We start from the raw sequence: 23,133 nt of genomic DNA, 5'->3' as shown, positions 1-23,133 counted from the left end.
CTATGGGGGTAACGCAGTTTCAGCTACTGTACACTACAAAGCTTGTCATTTATTTTAGTAAAAATATGCTGGGTGTAACATGGATTTTCTTCTTATTTAACATGTATACATAGACATTTCATAAAACATTAGGTCATGAATATTTACTTGAAGTCATAAAAAGTCATGGAATTTTATTGGTAAAAATGTGTATGAAGCCTGGCAATAGTAAACCAATAGATGGCGCTAAAGGTAGTACAGATTTATGACTGGCCCTGGCTGAAGTCCTAACAAACCTATAGATGGCGCTAAAGGGTCACAGATTTATTGTTGAACTGCAGCAGTAATAGAAAACCAATAGATGGCGCTGAAGGGAGCACAAATGTAATACTGACGGGCTGAAGTTATATTAAACCAATAGATGGCAATGAAGGGTCACGGATGTATTATTGAACTGCGGCATTATTAGCAAACCAATAGATGGCGCTAAAGGTACAGATTTATTGCTGACCCGCTTAAGTAATAAACTAATGGATTGCGCTAAAGGGTCACAGTTATTAACCTCCTGCAGTAATAAACCAATAGATGGCGCTAGAGGTAGTACAGATGTATTACTGACCGGTTGAATTCATAACAAACCAATAGATGGCGCCGAAGCATCACAGATTTATTACTGACCAGTTGAAGTCATAGCAACCGATGACTGAACACTTTTTTTTTTTTAACTGAGCTGAGCTTATTCTCTAGGGTCTCTGCTAAAAAGAAATATATATTCTTTGGGGGGGTTTAAGTCATTTTCTAGCCAAAAAATCCCTAAACTGATTTTAAATTGTCAGAAAAATGGCCGGCCCAGACCAAAATAAATTTTGAACTTAGGGAGGGGGTAGAATTGTAATATTTTTATCTATACATTCCAAACTCATTCTATAAATGACCGTCTTCCTGAGGAATAATGTCTGTGAAATGAAAATTTGATTTTAATAAGAATAAAGCATATTGTGTGAGGGCAAATCGCTGTATGGAAGTTAGCGGCCCAGCCAAAAAAACATACCCCGCCCACCAGCCAACCGGAAGCATTTTTGGAGCACAGACCCCGCCCACCAGCCAGTAAACAGTCTAGTATGGTCTTTGAAAACGGCTTGCTCCCAATATGCATCTCCTGATTTACAAACGGTGATTTGCCTTATTTTTTTGTATCTTATAATCAACTTTTTACTTCACAGACATTATTCCTCGATAGAAGCTTATTATACAATCAGTTTGGGACGTATAGAAGAAAAAAAAAAAAATGGTACCCTCTCCCTAAGTTGACCATGTTTAATATCATAGGGTATAAATAGTGCTGAAAACCTTGTTTTTATTTGTGTTCTGTGTTAGGCAGAGCATAAAAAAAATATGGAACGCATTCACAACAAGTTTTTTTCTTACACCAAATCAATTCTACAAAAACCAGGAAAAGACAGTCCAGCCCCCCTAGATGGTGTAAAGCAAAGTACGCTGAATCTTTTGCCCGTGTGAGGACGACCCAGTGGACAGGGTCAGAGGACAAAGAATAAAAAATGCCCCCCTTTGGATTGTAAGCTCTACCAGCAGGGCCCTCCTATTCCTTCTTTATTGAATTGTATTTTTAGTGCATTTTTCTCCCCTCTTTTTTCTTAGGGTCAACTCACACCACATGCGGTACAGTGCGTTTTTTCTCTGCATCAAAAACGCATTGATAGTAGGTTATATGGTTTTCAATGGCACCGCAAGTGGTGTGAACTGGCCCTAAGTGTGCTCCTAGGGAGTGCTTTCTAACTGCAGGGGAGGTGCTTAACTGGAGGAACTGCTTAGCAGAAACACAAGATCTCCATCTTGCCCTTTGACAGACCGCTGTTCTTCCTCTCCTGTGAACGATCGGCGGGTCCCAGTGGACATCACGTCCACCGGAGCCGCTGATTGGCTACAGTGGGAGCAGGTTGCCGGTGGTGCGTGATCCACACCCTGCACACGAAGTCACGTACAGGTACACGATTTGGCGCAGGAGCGCCGCCCTGCCGCAGTACATCTGCGTGGGGTGCTCCATAAGTGGTAATGTACAGGGAGGAGTTAGACTCTTCTTAGGCCTGGATCACACCAGGTGTGGGAATGCGTGAGATTGCATCTTTTCCCACACCACGCTCAAAAACAAAAAACAAAATGCGCTGTCTTCTGCAGATGCCTGGGGGTGCCATTAATCCCTAATAGTCAACCGACTCATCTGGTAAACATGCATGTGTTTGCAGCCTGGAAAAATGCAGGGTACCGCAGTACTGTGTGGTTTGGTGAAGCGAGATTTTAGGAATCGTGTCTGCGCTATTTTTGCCCATTTTAGGCCCATTGAAAATAGTGGGCTGAGCTAAGAGCGCCGTTCGTCAATGCGCATGCCTGGATGCAGCTTCTGGTGTAAGGGAGCCCCTATTTTATTGTTCCTTTGTTCCCTTTTTTGTTTTCCTGAATTAGGGAGCTGGGGGAGGGGGGTGCACTTTTGCATCCTCACCCTCGTTGCCAGTGGGCCTTTTCCCAAGACTGGCCATAGAGCGCGGCAAAAAAGTGCAGCAATCTAACCGCAATATGTGAACATAAGGGTGGTCCCAGCGGCGGTTTTGCCAGGGCCGGACTGGCCTACCAGCCCTGGGGCAGCTTTAATGGCCGGCGCAGCCGCAGCGCCGCTTTAAACATTGGACTGTGACAGTCCGTCCGATATTACCCGCGTCACGCGTGACGTCAGCCGCTGTGAGCAGCATTACGTCACCGCGCCGACGGTCACGGGGGCGGGGCGGCTCAGCGGCTGGGAAATGACTGGTGGCTGAGTGAGTGGAGGGAGGCTGCGACTGCCGACTGGTGATGATGACTCACGGGCGCGCCGAAGCCGATGATGATCCCTCCCTCCACACTGATGACGTGCAATGCGGCCGCCACTGTCCAGTCCCGACACAACAACAAACAACACGTGACAACATGACAGACACGCGCCGCGCCAGCCATGTGATCAAACTCATGATGATGAGGCGAGCAGCCTGCTTGACTTAGGTCAGAGAGTCAGACACACAGACAGTGGCAGAGAGTGCACCGCAGCCCTGCATTTTCATGCACCATGCCCGCAGCCCCGCATTCTCATGCACCATGCCCGCAGCCCCGCATTCTCCTGTACCATGCCCGCAGCCCCGCATTCTCCTGTACCATGCCCGCAGCCCCGCATTCTCCTGTACCATGCCCGCAGCCCCGCATTCTCCTGTACCATGCCCGTAGCCTTGCATTCTCCTGTACCATGCCCGCAGCCCCGCATTCTCCTGTACCATGCCTACAGCCTCGCATTCTTCTGTACCATGCCCGCAGCCCTGCATTCTCCTGTACCATGCCTACAGCCTTGCATTCTTCTGTACCATGCCCGCAGCCCTGCATTCTCCTGTACCATGCCCGCAGCACTGCATTCTTCTGTACCATGCCCGCAGCACTGCATTCTCCTGTACCATGTCCGAAGCCCTGCATTCTTCTGTACCATGCCCGCAGCCCTGCATTCTCCTGTACCATGCCCGAAGCCCTGCATTCTTCTGTACCATGCCCGCAGCACTGCATTCTCCTGTACCATGCCCGCAGCCCTGCATTCTCCTGTACCATGCCCGCAGCACTGCATTCTCCTTTACCATGCCCGAAGCCCTGCATTCTTCTGTACCATGCCCGCAGCACTGCATTCTCCTGTACCATGCCCGCAGCCCTGCATTCTCCTGTACCATGCCCGCAGCACTGCATTCTCCTGTACCATACCCGCAGCCCCGCATTCTCCTGTACCATGCCAGCAGCCCTGCATTCTTCTGTTCCGTTCCCGCAGCACTGCATTCTCCTGTACCATGCCCGCAGCCCTGCATTCTTCTGTACCATGCCCGCAGCACTGCATTCTCCTGTACCATGCCCGCAGCTCCGCATTCTCCTGTACCATGCCCGCAGCCCTGCATTCTCCTGTTCCCTGCCCGCAGCCCTGCATTCTCCTGTACCATGCCTACAGCCCCGCATTCTCCTGTACCATGCCCGCAGCCCTGCATTCTCCTGTACCATGCCCGCAGCCCTGCATTCTCCTGTACCATGCCCGCAGCCCTGCATTCTCCTGTACCATGCCCGCAGCACTGCATTCTCCTGTACCATGCCCGCAGTCCTGCATTCTCCTGTACCATGCCCGCAGCCCCGCATTCTCCTATACCATGCCCGCAGCCCTGCATTCTTCTGTACCATGCCCGCAGCACTGCATTCTCCTGTACCATGCCCGCAGCACTGCATTCTCCTGTACCATGCCCGCAGCTCCGCATTCTCCTGTACCATGCCCGCAGCCCTGCATTCTCCTCTTCCCTGCCCGCAGTCCTGCATTCTCCTGTACCATGCCTACAGCCCCGCATTCTCCTGTACCATGCCCGCAGCCCTGCATTCTCCTGTACCATGCCCGCAGCACTGCATTCTCCTGTACCATGCCCGCAGCACTGCATTCTCCTGTACCATGCCCGCAGCCCTGCATTCTCCTGTACCATGCCCGCAGCCCCGCATTCTCCTGTACCATGCCCGCAGCCCTGCATTCTTCTGTACCATTCCCGCAGCACTGCATTCTCCTGTACCATGCCCGCAGCCCTGCAGGGCACTGTGGCACTATAGACAGTAGAAAGCCTGGTGAGCTCATCTGCCCAGTGTCTACTGCTCTGTCCTGCTCCTGCTGTCACTCCGTACACACTCACACTCCTCTGACTGCTTTCATAGTCCTATAGAATATGGGGGCCTCTTGGAGGGCGTGAATTTTTTTTTTTTTTGGGAGGGGGGGGCAGCATTTCATTCTCGGACCCAGGCAGCACAATGTCCTGGGCCAGTCCTGGTAGGTGGCTCAGATTGCCGCTTGACACCCGCAATCGTTCCCCGCTGAGAGAGAAGAACGGTCAGCTGTTGTAAACACAGCTGACCGTTCTCCCTGGAATGATAATAGAGCCCCTGTGATCCTCCTATATAGGATCACAGGTCTCTATGGTCATTCCACAAGCCACGCCCCCAAAAGTTAGAAACACGCCCCTAGGTACACATTTAACCCCTTGATCACCTATACTGTTAACCCCTTCCCTGCCAGTGTCATTATTACAGTAACAGTGCATATTTTTAGCACTGATTACTGTAGTAATGTCACTGGTCCCCCAAAAAGTGTCAAATATATCAGTTAGAGGTCCGATTTGTCCGCCGCAATGTCGAAGTCCCGCAAAAAATAGCAGATTGCCGCCATTACTAGTAAAAAAAAAAAAAAAAACAATTAAAATGACATAAATCTTTCCTGTAGTTAGTAGACGCAAAATATTTCGCGCAAACCAATCAAAATACGCTAATTGCGATTTTTTTTCTTTTTTACCAAAAATATGTAGCAGAAAACAAATTGGCCTGAAATGTTAAAAAATGAGGATGAGGGGTGTATGGGGGGGAATTATGGAGGATGAGGGGCGTATGGGGGGGGGGAATTATGGAGGATGAGGGGCGTATGGGGGGGAGAATTATGGAGGATGAGGGGCGTATGGGGGGGGGGGAATTATGGAGGATGAGGGGCGTATGGGGGGGAGAATTATGGAGGATGAGGGGCGTATGGGGGGGGGATTATGGAGGATGAGGGGCGTATAGGGGGGGGGAATTATGGAGGATGAGGGGCGTTTGGGGGGGGGATTATGGAGGATGAGGGGCGTATAGGGGGGGATTATAGAGGGTATTATAAAGGATGGGGGGGGGGAATTATAGTGGATGTGGGGTGTAGAGAATGCCAGGTACAGGACAGTGTCACTGTCTTTTCCTGAGCCACTGTTACTCACTTTACCACCTCTACCACAGCTGATGACAATGCCCGGTACTTTCTGGAATGATGGACCATGTGACAGGGCTTGGGTCTAGCGCCCAATCATATTGCCTGAGCCCTGTCACATGATCAGTGAAGTGGCTCTGCAGCTCCCCCCAGTGGCTGTGTTGGGGAGGGGAGTATCATTAGGGTGATGCTTTACACAGGGTTCGTACGGTCATGAAAAACCTGGAAAAGTTATGGAATTTTACAATGGCAATTTCCAAGCCTGGATACGTTTTGGAAAATACTTAAGCCCAGAAAGTTTTGGAAAAGTCATGGAAATTTGAGAGAAAGGCACCATTCAGTGTAGCAGATGTAAATCATTTTATTGATTTACAGCAGTGTCCGGTACACATAACGCTATATGCATGCCTTATTTGTATTGTGAGTAGTTTTTATAAGGGGAAGGGGAGTGTACTATATGTGATAAAATTATTTAAAACAATACTGCACTATCGGCACCCCTTATTTGTTTTCATTCCCCGCCTATATATTGGTCACATGATATGGCTGAGAACTGACAGATGTATATCCACTATCTATGTGAGTGCCATCTTGTGTGGGAGATTCCAGCCATTTACAGGAATAGAGGAGGAGGATTTTGAAGTGGAGAGGAGAGAAAAGCAGATTAAATTAAGCGCAGATTCCTGGTAGCATTCAGTGAGTGGCCATTGTCACGGGGAGAGCACAGACGGTGTAGTGGAGGTGTTTTGCAGTCCATTAGGAACTTTGAGCACCGGGAATTCTTGGCTTAACCGTTTATTGTGCAATGATTAACCCTAAAGGACACACAAACAAAGTTTATATACCGAGTATTGTATATTTGTATGGACAGATACTATCAGGATTTATGCACTGAAATTATCTTCTCAGGTTGCAATAAGAGATTTTGCAGTTTGTTTAGGGACTTTAAAGAGGAAGTAAACCCTCCTCTGACACTTTTACCTATAGGTAAGCCTATGATAAGGCTTACCTATAGGTACTGTAAATATCTCCTAAACATGCATCGTTTAGGAGATATTTACCTTACATGCAGCCAGTGACGTCACTGGCGCATGCGCTCTGAAGGAGCGGCCGCTGGTGCGTTCCTTCAGAGCCCCGTGCCGTGACCGTAGGCTCCCACGCGCATGCGCGGGAGTGACGTAATTGCGGTGCCGGCCAATCAGATGGCCAGATGCCGCGATCCCGGAAGACGGGCGACTGAACATGTCGCCCGTCATACAGGTAAGCGGGCGGCACGGCGGGGGCTCGTTCTAAGGTAAGTATTTCATAATGAGCTAGTATGCGATGCATACTAGCTCATTATGTGTTTCTCTTTCAGGTTGCGAAAAAAAAAATGTTAAATGAGTTTACAACCTCTTTAAGCGCTGATGAATGTTATTAATACTGAGGTGTATCTTTGAGCACAATAGTGTTGATTACATTTTATTACATGTTTGAATTTGCACAGCGGCTGTTCAATTTTTGAAACAGTATTAATAGGTATTGTTTTTATTATTAATTTTGAGAGTTCATATTTGCGAAACATCTATTGGAATTTAAGCGCTGGGTGAGAGTTTGTCGGTTTTTCAGTCTAGCAACCACCTCACATGTATTCGATTATAGTTGGTTAAATTATATTATTATATTGGTTAAATTACAATAGTTAACTTTTGCGTGATCCGTCACGTGACGTTCTCTGCGTGGGGTAACCTTTTTTACAGTCTATGGGGGTAACGCAGTTTCAGCTACTGTACACTACAAAGCTTGTCATTTATTTTAGTAAAAATATGCTGGGTGTAACATGGATTTTCTTCTTATTTAACATGTATACATAGACATTTCATAAAACATTAGGTCATGAATATTTACTTGAAGTCATAAAAAGTCATGGAATTTTATTGGTAAAAATGTGTATGAAGCCTGGCAATAGTAAACCAATAGATGGCGCTAAAGGTAGTACAGATTTATGACTGGCCCTGGCTGAAGTCCTAACAAACCTATAGATGGCGCTAAAGGGTCACAGATTTATTGTTGAACTGCAGCAGTAATAGAAAACCAATAGATGGCGCTGAAGGGAGCACAAATGTAATACTGACGGGCTGAAGTTATATTAAACCAATAGATGGCAATGAAGGGTCACGGATGTATTATTGAACTGCGGCATTATTAGCAAACCAATAGATGGCGCTAAAGGTACAGATTTATTGCTGACCCGCTTAAGTAATAAACTAATGGATTGCGCTAAAGGGTCACAGTTATTAACCTCCTGCAGTAATAAACCAATAGATGGCGCTAGAGGTAGTACAGATGTATTACTGACCGGTTGAATTCATAACAAACCAATAGATGGCGCCGAAGCATCACAGATTTATTACTGACCAGTTGAAGTCATAGCAACCGATGACTGAACACTTTTTTTTTTTTAACTGAGCTGAGCTTATTCTCTAGGGTCTCTGCTAAAAAGAAATATTTATTCTTTGGGGGGTTTTAAGTCATTTTCTAGCCAAAAAATCCCTAAACTGATTTTAAATTGTCAGAAAAATGGCCGGCCCAGACCAAAATAAATTTTGAACTTAGGGAGGGGGTAGAATTGTAATATTTTCATCTATACATTCCAAACTCATTCTATAAATGACCGTCTTCCTGAGGAATAATGTCTGTGAAATGAAAATTTGATTTTAATAAGAATAAAGCATATTGTGTGAGGGCAAATCGCTGTATGGAAGTTAGCGGCCCAGCCAAAAAAACATACCCCGCCCACCAGCCAACCGGAAGCATTTTTGGAGCACAGACCCCGCCCACCAGCCAGTAAACAGTCTAGTATGGTCTTTGAAAACGGCTTGCTCCCAATATGCATCTCCTGATTTACAAACGGTGATTTGCCTTATTTTTTTGTATCTTATAATCAACTTTTTACTTCACAGACATTATTCCTCGATAGAAGCTTATTATACAATCAGTTTGGGACGTATAGAAGAAAAAAAAAAAAAATGGTACCCTCTCCCTAAGTTGACCATGTTTAATATCATAGGGTATAAATAGTGCTGAAAACCTTGTTTTTATTTGTGTTCTGTGTTAGGCAGAGCATAAAAAAAATATGGAACGCATTCACAACAAGTTTTTTTCTTACACCAAATCAATTCTACAAAAACCAGGAAAAGACAGTCCAGCCCCCCTAGATGGTGTAAAGCAAAGTACGCTGAATCTTTTGCCCGTGTGAGGACGACCCAGTGGACAGGGTCAGAGGACAAAGAATAAAAAATGCCCCCCTTTGGATTGTAAGCTCTACCAGCAGGGCCCTCCTATTCCTTCTTTATTGAATTGTATTTTTAGTGCATTTTTCTCCCCTCTTTTTTCTTAGGGTCAACTCACACCACATGCGGTACAGTGCGTTTTTTCTCTGCATCAAAAACGCATTGATAGTAGGTTATATGGTTTTCAATGGCACCGCAAGTGGTGTGAACTGGCCCTAAGTGTGCTCCTAGGGAGTGCTTTCTAACTGCAGGGGAGGTGCTTAACTGGAGGAACTGCTTAGCAGAAACACAAGATCTCCATCTTGCCCTTTGACAGACCGCTGTTCTTCCTCTCCTGTGAACGATCGGCGGGTCCCAGTGGACATCACGTCCACCGGAGCCGCTGATTGGCTACAGTGGGAGCAGGTTGCCGGTGGTGCGTGATCCACACCCTGCACACGAAGTCACGTACAGGTACACGATTTGGCGCAGGAGCGCCGCCCTGCCGCAGTACATCTGCGTGGGGTGCTCCATAAGTGGTAATGTACAGGGAGGAGTTAGACTCTTCTTAGGCCTGGATCACACCAGGTGTGGGAATGCATGAGATTGCATCTTTTCCCACACCACGCTCAAAAACAAAAAACAAAATGCGCTGTCTTCTGCAGATGCCTGGGGGTGCCATTAATCCCTAATAGTCAACCGACTCATCTGGTAAACATGCATGTGTTTGCAGCCTGGAAAAATGCAGGGTACCGCAGTACTGTGTGGTTTGGTGAAGCGAGATTTTAGGAATCGTGTCTGCGCTATTTTTGCCCATTTTAGGCCCATTGAAAATAGTGGGCTGAGCTAAGAGCGCCGTTCGTCAATGCGCATGCCTGGATGCAGCTTCTGGTGTAAGGGAGCCCCTATTTTATTGTTCCTTTGTTCCCTTTTTTGTTTTCCTGAATTAGGGAGCTGGGGGAGGGGGGTGCACTTTTGCATCCTCACCCTCGTTGCCAGTGGGCCTTTTCCCAAGACTGGCCATAGAGCGCGGCAAAAAAGTGCAGCAATCTAACCGCAATATGTGAACATAAGGGTGGTCCCAGCGGCGGTTTTGCCAGGGCCGGACTGGCCTACCAGCCCTGGGGCAGCTTTAATGGCCGGCGCAGCCGCAGCGCCGCTTTAATGGCCGGCGCAGCCGCAGCGCCGCTTTAAACATTGGACTGTGACAGTCCGTCCGATATTACCCGCGTCACGCGTGACGTCAGCCGCTGTGAGCAGCATTACGTCACCGCGCCGACGATCACGGGGGCGGGGCGGCTCAGCGGCTGGGAAATGACTGGTGGCTGAGTGAGTGGAGGGAGGCTGCGACTGCCGACTGGTGATGATGACTCACGGGCGCGCCGAAGCCGATGATGATCCCTCCCTCCACACTGATGACGTGCAATGCGGCCGCCACTGTCCAGTCCCGACACAACAACAAACAACACGTGACAACATGACAGACACGCGCCGCGCCAGCCATGTGATCAAACTCATGATGATGAGGCGAGCAGCCTGCTTGACTTAGGTCAGAGAGTCAGACACACAGACAGTGGCAGAGAGTGCACCGCAGCCCTGCATTTTCATGCACCATGCCCGCAGCCCCGCATTCTCATGCACCATGCCCGCAGCCCCGCATTCTCCTGTACCATGCCCGCAGCCCCGCATTCTCCTGTACCATGCCCGCAGCCCCGCATTCTCCTGTACCATGCCCGCAGCCCCGCATTCTCCTGTACCATGCCCGTAGCCTTGCATTCTCCTGTACCATGCCCGCAGCCCCGCATTCTCCTGTACCATGCCTACAGCCTCGCATTCTTCTGTACCATGCCCGCAGCCCTGCATTCTCCTGTACCATGCCTACAGCCTTGCATTCTTCTGTACCATGCCCGCAGCCCTGCATTCTCCTGTACCATGCCCGCAGCACTGCATTCTTCTGTACCATGCCCGCAGCACTGCATTCTCCTGTACCATGCCCGAAGCCCTGCATTCTTCTGTACCATGCCCGCAGCCCTGCATTCTCCTGTACCATGCCCGAAGCCCTGCATTCTTCTGTACCATGCCCGCAGCACTGCATTCTCCTGTACCATGCCCGCAGCCCTGCATTCTCCTGTACCATGCCCGCAGCACTGCATTCTCCTGTACCATGCCCGCAGCCCCGCATTCTCCTGTACCATGCCAGCAGCCCTGCATTCTTCTGTTCCGTTCCCGCAGCACTGCATTCTCCTGTACCATGCCCGCAGCCCTGCATTCTTCTGTACCATGCCCGCAGCACTGCATTCTCCTGTACCATGCCCGCAGCTCCGCATTCTCCTGTACCATGCCCGCAGCCCTGCATTCTCCTGTTCCCTGCCCGCAGCCCTGCATTCTCCTGTACCATGCCTACAGCCCCGCATTCTCCTGTACCATGCCCGCAGCCCTGCATTCTCCTGTACCATGCCCGCAGCCCTGCATTCTCCTGTACCATGCCCGCAGCCCTGCATTCTCCTGTACCATGCCCGCAGCACTGCATTCTCCTGTACCATGCCCGCAGTCCTGCATTCTCCTGTACCATGCCCGCAGCCCCGCATTCTCCTATACCATGCCCGCAGCCCTGCATTCTTCTGTACCATGCCCGCAGCACTGCATTCTCCTGTACCATGCCCGCAGCACTGCATTCTCCTGTACCATGCCCGCAGCTCCGCATTCTCCTGTACCATGCCCGCAGCCCTGCATTCTCCTCTTCCCTGCCCGCAGTCCTGCATTCTCCTGTACCATGCCTACAGCCCCGCATTCTCCTGTACCATGCCCGCAGCCCTGCATTCTCCTGTACCATGCCCGCAGCCCTGCATTCTCCTGTACCATGCCCGCAGCACTGCATTCTCCTGTACCATGCCCGCAGCACTGCATTCTCCTGTACCATGCCCGCAGCCCTGCATTCTCCTGTACCATGCCCGCAGCCCCGCATTCTCCTGTACCATGCCCGCAGCCCTGCATTCTTCTGTACCATTCCCGCAGCACTGCATTCTCCTGTACCATGCCCGCAGCCCTGCAGGGCACTGTGGCACTATAGACAGTAGAAAGCCTGGTGAGCTCATCTGCCCAGTGTCTACTGCTCTGTCCTGCTCCTGCTGTCACTCCGTACACACTCACACTCCTCTGACTGCTTTCATAGTCCTATAGAATATGGGGGCCTCTTGGAGGGCGTGAATTTTTTTTTTTTTTGGGAGGGGGGGGCAGCATTTCATTCTCGGACCCAGGCAGCACAATGTCCTGGGCCAGTCCTGGTAGGTGGCTCAGATTGCCGCTTGACACCCGCAATCGTTCCCCGCTGAGAGAGAAGAACGGTCAGCTGTTGTAAACACAGCTGACCGTTCTCCCTGGAATGATAATAGAGCCCCTGTGATCCTCCTATATAGGATCACAGGTCTCTATGGTCATTCCACAAGCCACGCCCCCAAAAGTTAGAAACACGCCCCTAGGTACACATTTAACCCCTTGATCACCTATACTGTTAACCCCTTCCCTGCCAGTGTCATTATTACAGTAACAGTGCATATTTTTAGCACTGATTACTGTAGTAATGTCACTGGTCCCCCAAAAAGTGTCAAATATATCAGTTAGAGGTCCGATTTGTCCGCCGCAATGTCGAAGTCCCGCAAAAAATAGCAGATTGCCGCCATTACTAGTAAAAAAAAAAAAAAAAACAATTAAAATGACATAAATCTTTCCTGTAGTTAGTAGACGCAAAATATTTCGCGCAAACCAATCAAAATACGCTAATTGCGATTTTTTTTCTTTTTTACCAAAAATATGTAGCAGAAAACAAATTGGCCTGAAATGTTAAAAAATGAGGATGAGGGGTGTATGGGGGGGAATTATGGAGGATGAGGGGCGTATGGGGGGGGGGGGGAATTATGGAGGATGAGGGGCGTATGGGGGGGAGAATTATGGAGGATGAGGGGCGTATGGGGGGGGGGAATTATGGAGGATGAGGGGCGTATGGGGGGGAGAATTATGGAGGATGAGGGGCGTATGGGGGGGGGATTATGGAGGATGAGGGGCGTATAGGGGGGGGGAATTATGGAGGATGAGGGGCGTTTGGGGGGGGATTATGGAGGATGAGGGGCGTATAGGGGGGGATTATAGAGGGTATTATAAAGGATGGGGGGGGGGAATTATAGTGGATGTGGGGTGTAGAGAATGCCAGGTACAGGACAGTGTCACTGTCTTTTCCTGAGCCACTGTTACTCACTTTACCACCTCTACCACAGCTGATGACAATGCCCGGTACTTTCTGGAATGATGGACCATGTGACAGGGCTTGGGTCTAGCGCCCAATCATATTGCCTGAGCCCTGTCACATGATCAGTGAAGTGGCTCTGCAGCTCCCCCCAGTGGCTGTGTTGGGGAGGGGAGTATCATTAGGGTGATGCTTTACACAGGGTTCGTACGGTCATGAAAAACCTGGAAAAGTTATGGAATTTTACAATGGCAATTTCCAAGCCTGGATACGTTTTGGAAAATACTTAAGCCCAGAAAGTTTTGGAAAAGTCATGGAAATTTGAGAGAAAGGCACCATTCAGTGTAGCAGATGTAAATCATTTTATTGATTTACAGCAGTGTCCGGTACACATAACGCTATATGCATGCCTTATTTGTATTGTGAGTAGTTTTTATAAGGGGAAGGGGAGTGTACTATATGTGATAAAATTATTTAAAACAATACTGCACTATCGGCACCCCTTATTTGTTTTCATTCCCCGCCTATATATTGGTCACATGATATGGCTGAGAACTGACAGATGTATATCCACTATCTATGTGAGTGCCATCTTGTGTGGGAGATTCCAGCCATTTACAGGAATAGAGGAGGAGGATTTTGAAGTGGAGAGGAGAGAAAAGCAGATTAAATTAAGCGCAGATTCCTGGTAGCATTCAGTGAGTGGCCATTGTCACGGGGAGAGCACAGACGGTGTAGTGGAGGTGTTTTGCAGTCCATTAGGAACTTTGAGCACCGGGAATTCTTGGCTTAACCGTTTATTGTGCAATGATTAACCCTAAAGGACACACAAACAAAGTTTATATACCGAGTATTGTATATTTGTATGGACAGATACTATCAGGATTTATGCACTGAAATTATCTTCTCAGGTTGCAATAAGAGATTTTGCAGTTTGTTTAGGGACTTTAAAGAGGAAGTAAACCCTCCTCTGACACTTTTACCTATAGGTAAGCCTATGATAAGGCTTACCTATAGGTACTGTAAATATCTCCTAAACATGCATCGTTTAGGAGATATTTACCTTACATGCAGCCAGTGACGTCACTGGCGCATGCGCTCTGAAGGAGCGGCCGCTGGTGCGTTCCTTCAGAGCCCCGTGCCGTGACCGTAGGCTCCCACGCGCATGCGCGGGAGTGACGTAATTGCGGTGCCGGCCAATCAGATGGCCAGATGCCGCGATCCCGGAAGACGGGCGACTGAACATGTCGCCCGTCATACAGGTAAGCGGGCGGCACGGCGGGGGCTCGTTCTAAGGTAAGTATTTCATAATGAGCTAGTATGCGATGCATACTAGCTCATTATGTGTTTCTCTTTCAGGTTGCGAAAAAAAAAATGTTAAATGAGTTTACAACCTCTTTAAGCGCTGATGAATGTTATTAATACTGAGGTGTATCTTTGAGCACAATAGTGTTGATTACATTTTATTACATGTTTGAATTTGCACAGCGGCTGTTCAATTTTTGAAACAGTATTAATAGGTATTGTTTTTATTATTAATTTTGAGAGTTCATATTTGCGAAACATCTATTGGAATTTAAGCGCTGGGTGAGAGTTTGTCGGTTTTTCAGTCTAGCAACCACCTCACATGTATTCGATTATAGTTGGTTAAATTATATTATTATATTGGTTAAATTACAATAGTTAACTTTTGCGTGATCCGTCACGTGACGTTCTCTGCGTGGGGTAACCTTTTTTACAGTCTATGGGGGTAACGCAGTTTCAGCTACTGTACACTACAAAGCTTGTCATTTATTTTAGTAAAAATATGCTGGGTGTAACATGGATTTTCTTCTTATTTAACATGTATACATAGACATTTCATAAAACATTAGGTCATGAATATTTACTTGAAGTCATAAAAAGTCATGGAATTTTATTGGTAAAAATGTGTATGAAGCCTGGCAATAGTAAACCAATAAATGGCGCTAAAGGTAGTACAGATTTATGACTGGCCCTGGCTGAAGTCCTAACAAACCTATAGATGGCGCTAAAGGGTCACAGATTTATTGTTGAACTGCAGCAGTAATAGAAAACCAATAGATGGCGCTGAAGGGAGCACAAATGTAATACTGACGGGCTGAAGTTATATTAAACCAATAGATGGCAATGAAGGGTCACGGATGTATTATTGAACTGCGGCATTATTAGCAAACCAATAGATGGCGCTAAAGGTACAGATTTATTGCTGACCCGCTTAAGTAATAAACTAATGGATTGCGCTAAAGGGTCACAGTTATTAACCTCCTGCAGTAATAAACCAATAGATGGCGCTAGAGGTAGTACAGATGTATTACTGACCGGTTGAATTCATAACAAACCAATAGATGGCGCCGAAGCATCACAGATTTATTACTGACCAGTTGAAGTCATAGCAACCGATGACTGAACACTTTTTTTTTTTTAACTGAGCTGAGCTTATTCTCTAGGGTCTCTGCTAAAAAGAAATATTTATTCTTTGGGGGGTTTTAAGTCATTTTCTAGCCAAAAAATCCCTAAACTGATTTTAAATTGTCAGAAAAATGGCCGGCCCAGACCAAAATAAATTTTGAACTTAGGGAGGGGGTAGAATTGTAATATTTTCATCTATACATTCCAAACTCATTCTATAAATGACCGTCTTCCTGAGGAATAATGTCTGTGAAATGAAAATTTGATTTTAATAAGAATAAAGCATATTGTGTGAGGGCAAATCGCTGTATGGAAGTTAGCGGCCCAGCCAAAAAAACATACCCCGCCCACCAGCCAACCGGAAGCATTTTTGGAGCACAGACCCCGCCCACCAGCCAGTAAACAGTCTAGTATGGTCTTTGAAAACGGCTTGCTCCCAATATGCATCTCCTGATTTACAAACGGTGATTTGCCTTATTTTTTTGTATCTTATAATCAACTTTTTACTTCACAGACATTATTCCTCGATAGAAGCTTATTATACAATCAGTTTGGGACGTATAGAAGAAAAAAAAAAAATGGTACCCTCTCCCTAAGTTGACCATGTTTAATATCATAGGGTATAAATAGTGCTGAAAACCTTGTTTTTATTTGTGTTCTGTGTTAGGCAGAGCATAAAAAAAATATGGAACGCATTCACAACAAGTTTTTTTCTTACACCAAATCAATTCTACAAAAACCAGGAAAAGACAGTCCAGCCCCCCTAGATGGTGTAAAGCGCAAAGTACGCTGAATCTTTTGCCCGTGTGAGGACGACCCAGTGGACAGGGTCAGAGGACAAAGAATAAAAAATGCCCCCCTTTGGATTGTAAGCTCTACCAGCAGGGCCCTCCTATTCCTTCTTTATTGAATTGTATTTTTAGTGCATTTTTCTCCCCTCTTTTTTCTTAGGGTCAACTCACACCACATGCGGTACAGTGCGTTTTTTCTCTGCATCAAAAACGCATTGATAGTAGGTTATATGGTTTTCAATGGCACCGCAAGTGGTGTGAACTGGCCCTAAGTGTGCTCCTAGGGAGTGCTTTCTAACTGCAGGGGAGGTGCTTAACTGGAGGAACTGCTTAGCAGAAACACAAGATCTCCATCTTGCCCTTTGACAGACCGCTGTTCTTCCTCTCCTGTGAACGATCGGCGGGTCCCAGTGGACATCACGTCCACCGGAGCCGCTGATTGGCTACAGTGGGAGCAGGTTGCCGGTGGTGCGTGATCCACACCCTGCACACGAAGTCACGTACAGGTACACGATTTGGCGCAGGAGCGCCGCCCTGCCGCAGTACATCTGCGTGGGGTGCTCCATAAGTGGTAATGTACAGGGAGGAGTTAGACTCTTCTTAGGCCTGGATCACACCAGGTGTGGGAATGCATGAGATTGCATCTTTTCCCACACCACGCTCAAAAACAAAAAACAAAATGCGCTGTCTTCTGCAGATGCCTGGGGGTGCCATTAATCCCTAATAGTCAACCGACTCATCTGGTAAACATGCATGTGTTTGCAGCCTGGAAAAATGCAGGGTACCGCAGTACTGTGTGGTTTGGTGAAGCGAGATTTTAGGAATCGTGTCTGCGCTATTTTTGCCCATTTTAGGCCCATTGAAAATAGTGGGCTGAGCTAAGAGCGCCGTTCGTCAATGCGCATGCCTGGATGCAGCTTCTGGTGTAAGGGAGCCCCTATTTTATTGTTCCTTTGTTCCCTTTTTTGTTTTCCTGAATTAGGGAGCTGGGGGAGGGGGGTGCACTTTTGCATCCTCACCCTCGTTGCCAGTGGGCCTTTTCCCAAGACTGGCCATAGAGCGCGGCAAAAAAGTGCAGCAATCTAACCGCAATATGTGAACATAAGGGTGGTCCCAGCGGCGGTTTTGCCAGGGCCGGACTGGCCTACCAGCCCTGGGGCAGCTTTAATGGCCGGCGCAGCCGCAGCGCCGCTTTAATGGCCGGCGCAGCCGCAGCGCCGCTTTAAACATTGGACTGTGACAGTCCGTCCGATATTACCCGCGTCACGCGTGACGTCAGCCGCTGTGAGCAGCATTACGTCACCGCGCCGACGATCACGGGGGCGGGGCGGCTCAGCGGCTGGGAAATGACTGGTGGCTGAGTGAGTGGAGGGAGGCTGCGACTGCCGACTGGTGATGATGACTCACGGGCGCGCCGAAGCCGATGATGATCCCTCCCTCCACACTGATGACGTGCAATGCGGCCGCCACTGTCCAGTCCCGACACAACAACAAACAACACGTGACAACATGACAGACACGCGCCGCGCCAGCCATGTGATCAAACTCATGATGATGAGGCGAGCAGCCTGCTTGACTTAGGTCAGAGAGTCAGACACACAGACAGTGGCAGAGAGTGCACCGCAGCCCTGCATTTTCATGCACCATGCCCGCAGCCCCGCATTCTCATGCACCATGCCCGCAGCCCCGCATTCTCCTGTACCATGCCCGCAGCCCCGCATTCTCCTGTACCATGCCCGCAGCCCCGCATTCTCCTGTACCATGCCCGCAGCCCCGCATTCTCCTGTACCATGCCCGTAGCCTTGCATTCTCCTGTACCATGCCCGCAGCCCCGCATTCTCCTGTACCATGCCTACAGCCTCGCATTCTTCTGTACCATGCCCGCAGCCCTGCATTCTCCTGTACCATGCCTACAGCCTTGCATTCTTCTGTACCATGCCCGCAGCCCTGCATTCTCCTGTACCATGCCCGCAGCACTGCATTCTTCTGTACCATGCCCGCAGCACTGCATTCTCCTGTACCATGCCCGAAGCCCTGCATTCTTCTGTACCATGCCCGCAGCCCTGCATTCTCCTGTACCATGCCCGAAGCCCTGCATTCTTCTGTACCATGCCCGCAGCACTGCATTCTCCTGTACCATGCCCGCAGCCCTGCATTCTCCTGTACCATGCCCGCAGCACTGCATTCTCCTGTACCATGCCCGCAGCCCCGCATTCTCCTGTACCATGCCAGCAGCCCTGCATTCTTCTGTTCCGTTCCCGCAGCACTGCATTCTCCTGTACCATGCCCGCAGCCCTGCATTCTTCTGTACCATGCCCGCAGCACTGCATTCTCCTGTACCATGCCCGCAGCTCCGCATTCTCCTGTACCATGCCCGCAGCCCTGCATTCTCCTGTTCCCTGCCCGCAGCCCTGCATTCTCCTGTACCATGCCTACAGCCCCGCATTCTCCTGTACCATGCCCGCAGCCCTGCATTCTCCTGTACCATGCCCGCAGCCCTGCATTCTCCTGTACCATGCCCGCAGCCCTGCATTCTCCTGTACCATGCCCGCAGCACTGCATTCTCCTGTACCATGCCCGCAGTCCTGCATTCTCCTGTACCATGCCCGCAGCCCCGCATTCTCCTATACCATGCCCGCAGCCCTGCATTCTTCTGTACCATGCCCGCAGCACTGCATTCTCCTGTACCATGCCCGCAGCACTGCATTCTCCTGTACCATGCCCGCAGCTCCGCATTCTCCTGTACCATGCCCGCAGCCCTGCATTCTCCTCTTCCCTGCCCGCAGTCCTGCATTCTCCTGTACCATGCCTACAGCCCCGCATTCTCCTGTACCATGCCCGCAGCCCTGCATTCTCCTGTACCATGCCCGCAGCCCTGCATTCTCCTGTACCATGCCCGCAGCACTGCATTCTCCTGTACCATGCCCGCAGCACTGCATTCTCCTGTACCATGCCCGCAGCCCTGCATTCTCCTGTACCATGCCCGCAGCCCCGCATTCTCCTGTACCATGCCCGCAGCCCTGCATTCTTCTGTACCATTCCCGCAGCACTGCATTCTCCTGTACCATGCCCGCAGCCCTGCAGGGCACTGTGGCACTATAGACAGTAGAAAGCCTGGTGAGCTCATCTGCCCAGTGTCTACTGCTCTGTCCTGCTCCTGCTGTCACTCCGTACACACTCACACTCCTCTGACTGCTTTCATAGTCCTATAGAATATGGGGGCCTCTTGGAGGGCGTGAATTTTTTTTTTTTTTGGGAGGGGGGGGCAGCATTTCATTCTCGGACCCAGGCAGCACAATGTCCTGGGCCAGTCCTGGTAGGTGGCTCAGATTGCCGCTTGACACCCGCAATCGTTCCCCGCTGAGAGAGAAGAACGGTCAGCTGTTGTAAACACAGCTGACCGTTCTCCCTGGAATGATAATAGAGCCCCTGTGATCCTCCTATATAGGATCACAGGTCTCTATGGTCATTCCACAAGCCACGCCCCCAAAAGTTAGAAACACGCCCCTAGGTACACATTTAACCCCTTGATCACCTATACTGTTAACCCCTTCCCTGCCAGTGTCATTATTACAGTAACAGTGCATATTTTTAGCACTGATTACTGTAGTAATGTCACTGGTCCCCCAAAAAGTGTCAAATATATCAGTTAGAGGTCCGATTTGTCCGCCGCAATGTCGAAGTCCCGCAAAAAATAGCAGATTGCCGCCATTACTAGTAAAAAAAAAAAAAAAAACAATTAAAATGACATAAATCTTTCCTGTAGTTAGTAGACGCAAAATATTTCGCGCAAACCAATCAAAATACGCTAATTGCGATTTTTTTTCTTTTTTACCAAAAATATGTAGCAGAAAACAAATTGGCCTGAAATGTTAAAAAATGAGGATGAGGGGTGTATGGGGGGGAATTATGGAGGATGAGGGGCGTATGGGGGGGGGGGGGAATTATGGAGGATGAGGGGCGTATGGGGGGGAGAATTATGGAGGATGAGGGGCGTATGGGGGGGGGGAATTATGGAGGATGAGGGGCGTATGGGGGGGAGAATTATGGAGGATGAGGGGCGTATGGGGGGGGGATTATGGAGGATGAGGGGCGTATAGGGGGGGGGAATTATGGAGGATGAGGGGCGTTTGGGGGGGGATTATGGAGGATGAGGGGCGTATAGGGGGGGATTATAGAGGGTATTATAAAGGATGGGGGGGGGGAATTATAGTGGATGTGGGGTGTAGAGAATGCCAGGTACAGGACAGTGTCACTGTCTTTTCCTGAGCCACTGTTACTCACTTTACCACCTCTACCACAGCTGATGACAATGCCCGGTACTTTCTGGAATGATGGACCATGTGACAGGGCTTGGGTCTAGCGCCCAATCATATTGCCTGAGCCCTGTCACATGATCAGTGAAGTGGCTCTGCAGCTCCCCCCAGTGGCTGTGTTGGGGAGGGGAGTATCATTAGGGTGATGCTTTACACAGGGTTCGTACGGTCATGAAAAACCTGGAAAAGTTATGGAATTTTACAATGGCAATTTCCAAGCCTGGATACGTTTTGGAAAATACTTAAGCCCAGAAAGTTTTGGAAAAGTCATGGAAATTTGAGAGAAAGGCACCATTCAGTGTAGCAGATGTAAATCATTTTATTGATTTACAGCAGTGTCCGGTACACATAACGCTATATGCATGCCTTATTTGTATTGTGAGTAGTTTTTATAAGGGGAAGGGGAGTGTACTATATGTGATAAAATTATTTAAAACAATACTGCACTATCGGCACCCCTTATTTGTTTTCATTCCCCGCCTATATATTGGTCACATGATATGGCTGAGAACTGACAGATGTATATCCACTATCTATGTGAGTGCCATCTTGTGTGGGAGATTCCAGCCATTTACAGGAATTGAGGGAGGAGGATTTTGAAGTGGAGAGGAGAGAAAAGCAGATTAAATTAAGCGCAGATTCCTGGTAGCATTCAGTGAGTGCATTGTCACGGGGAGAGCACAGACGGTGTAGTGGAGGTGTTTTGCAGTCCATTAGGAACTTTGAGCACCGGGAATTCTTGGCTTAACCGTTTATTGTGCAATGATTAACCCTAAAGGACACACAAACAAAGTTTATATACCGAGTATTGTATATTTGTATGGACAGATACTATCAGGATTTATGCACTGAAATTATCTTCTCAGGTTGCAATAAGAGATTTTGCAGTTTGTTTAGGGACTTTAAAGAGGAAGTAAACCCTCCTCTGACACTTTTACCTATAGGTAAGCCTATGATAAGGCTTACCTATAGGTACTGTAAATATCTCCTAAACATGCATCGTTTAGGAGATATTTACCTTACATGCAGCCAGTGACGTCACTGGCGCATGCGCTCTGAAGGAGCGGCCGCTGGTGCGTTCCTTCAGAGCCCCGTGCCGTGACCGTAGGCTCCCACGCGCATGCGCGGGAGTGACGTAATTGCGGTGCCGGCCAATCAGATGGCCAGATGCCGCGATCCCGGAAGACGGGCGACTGAACATGTCGCCCGTCATACAGGTAAGCGGGCGGCACGGCGGGGGCTCGTTCTAAGGTAAGTATTTCATAATGAGCTAGTATGCGATGCATACTAGCTCATTATGTGTTTCTCTTTCAGGTTGCGAAAAAAAAAATGTTAAATGAGTTTACAACCTCTTTAAGCGCTGATGAATGTTATTAATACTGAGGTGTATCTTTGAGCACAATAGTGTTGATTACATTTTATTACATGTTTGAATTTGCACAGCGGCTGTTCAATTTTTGAAACAGTATTAATAGGTATTGTTTTTATTATTAATTTTGAGAGTTCATATTTGCGAAACATCTATTGGAATTTAAGCGCTGGGTGAGAGTTTGTCGGTTTTTCAGTCTAGCAACCACCTCACATGTATTCGATTATAGTTGGTTAAATTATATTATTATATTGGTTAAATTACAATAGTTAACTTTTGCGTGATCCGTCACGTGACGTTCTCTGCGTGGGGTAACCTTTTTTACAGTCTATGGGGGTAACGCAGTTTCAGCTACTGTACACTACAAAGCTTGTCATTTATTTTAGTAAAAATATGCTGGGTGTAACATGGATTTTCTTCTTATTTAACATGTATACATAGACATTTCATAAAACATTAGGTCATGAATATTTACTTGAAGTCATAAAAAGTCATGGAATTTTATTGGTAAAAATGTGTATGAAGCCTGGCAATAGTAAACCAATAAATGGCGCTAAAGGTAGTACAGATTTATGACTGGCCCTGGCTGAAGTCCTAACAAACCTATAGATGGCGCTAAAGGGTCACAGATTTATTGTTGAACTGCAGCAGTAATAGAAAACCAATAGATGGCGCTGAAGGGAGCACAAATGTAATACTGACGGGCTGAAGTTATATTAAACCAATAGATGGCAATGAAGGGTCACGGATGTATTATTGAACTGCGGCATTATTAGCAAACCAATAGATGGCGCTAAAGGTACAGATTTATTGCTGACCCGCTTAAGTAATAAACTAATGGATTGCGCTAAAGGGTCACAGTTATTAACCTCCTGCAGTAATAAACCAATAGATGGCGCTAGAGGTAGTACAGATGTATTACTGACC

This window comes from Pelophylax lessonae (genome assembly GCF_965119305.1).
Source record: "Pelophylax lessonae genome assembly, chromosome: 2".
Taxonomy (NCBI): domain Eukaryota; kingdom Metazoa; phylum Chordata; class Amphibia; order Anura; family Ranidae; genus Pelophylax; species Pelophylax lessonae.
This window is presented reverse-complemented; position numbering follows the sequence as displayed.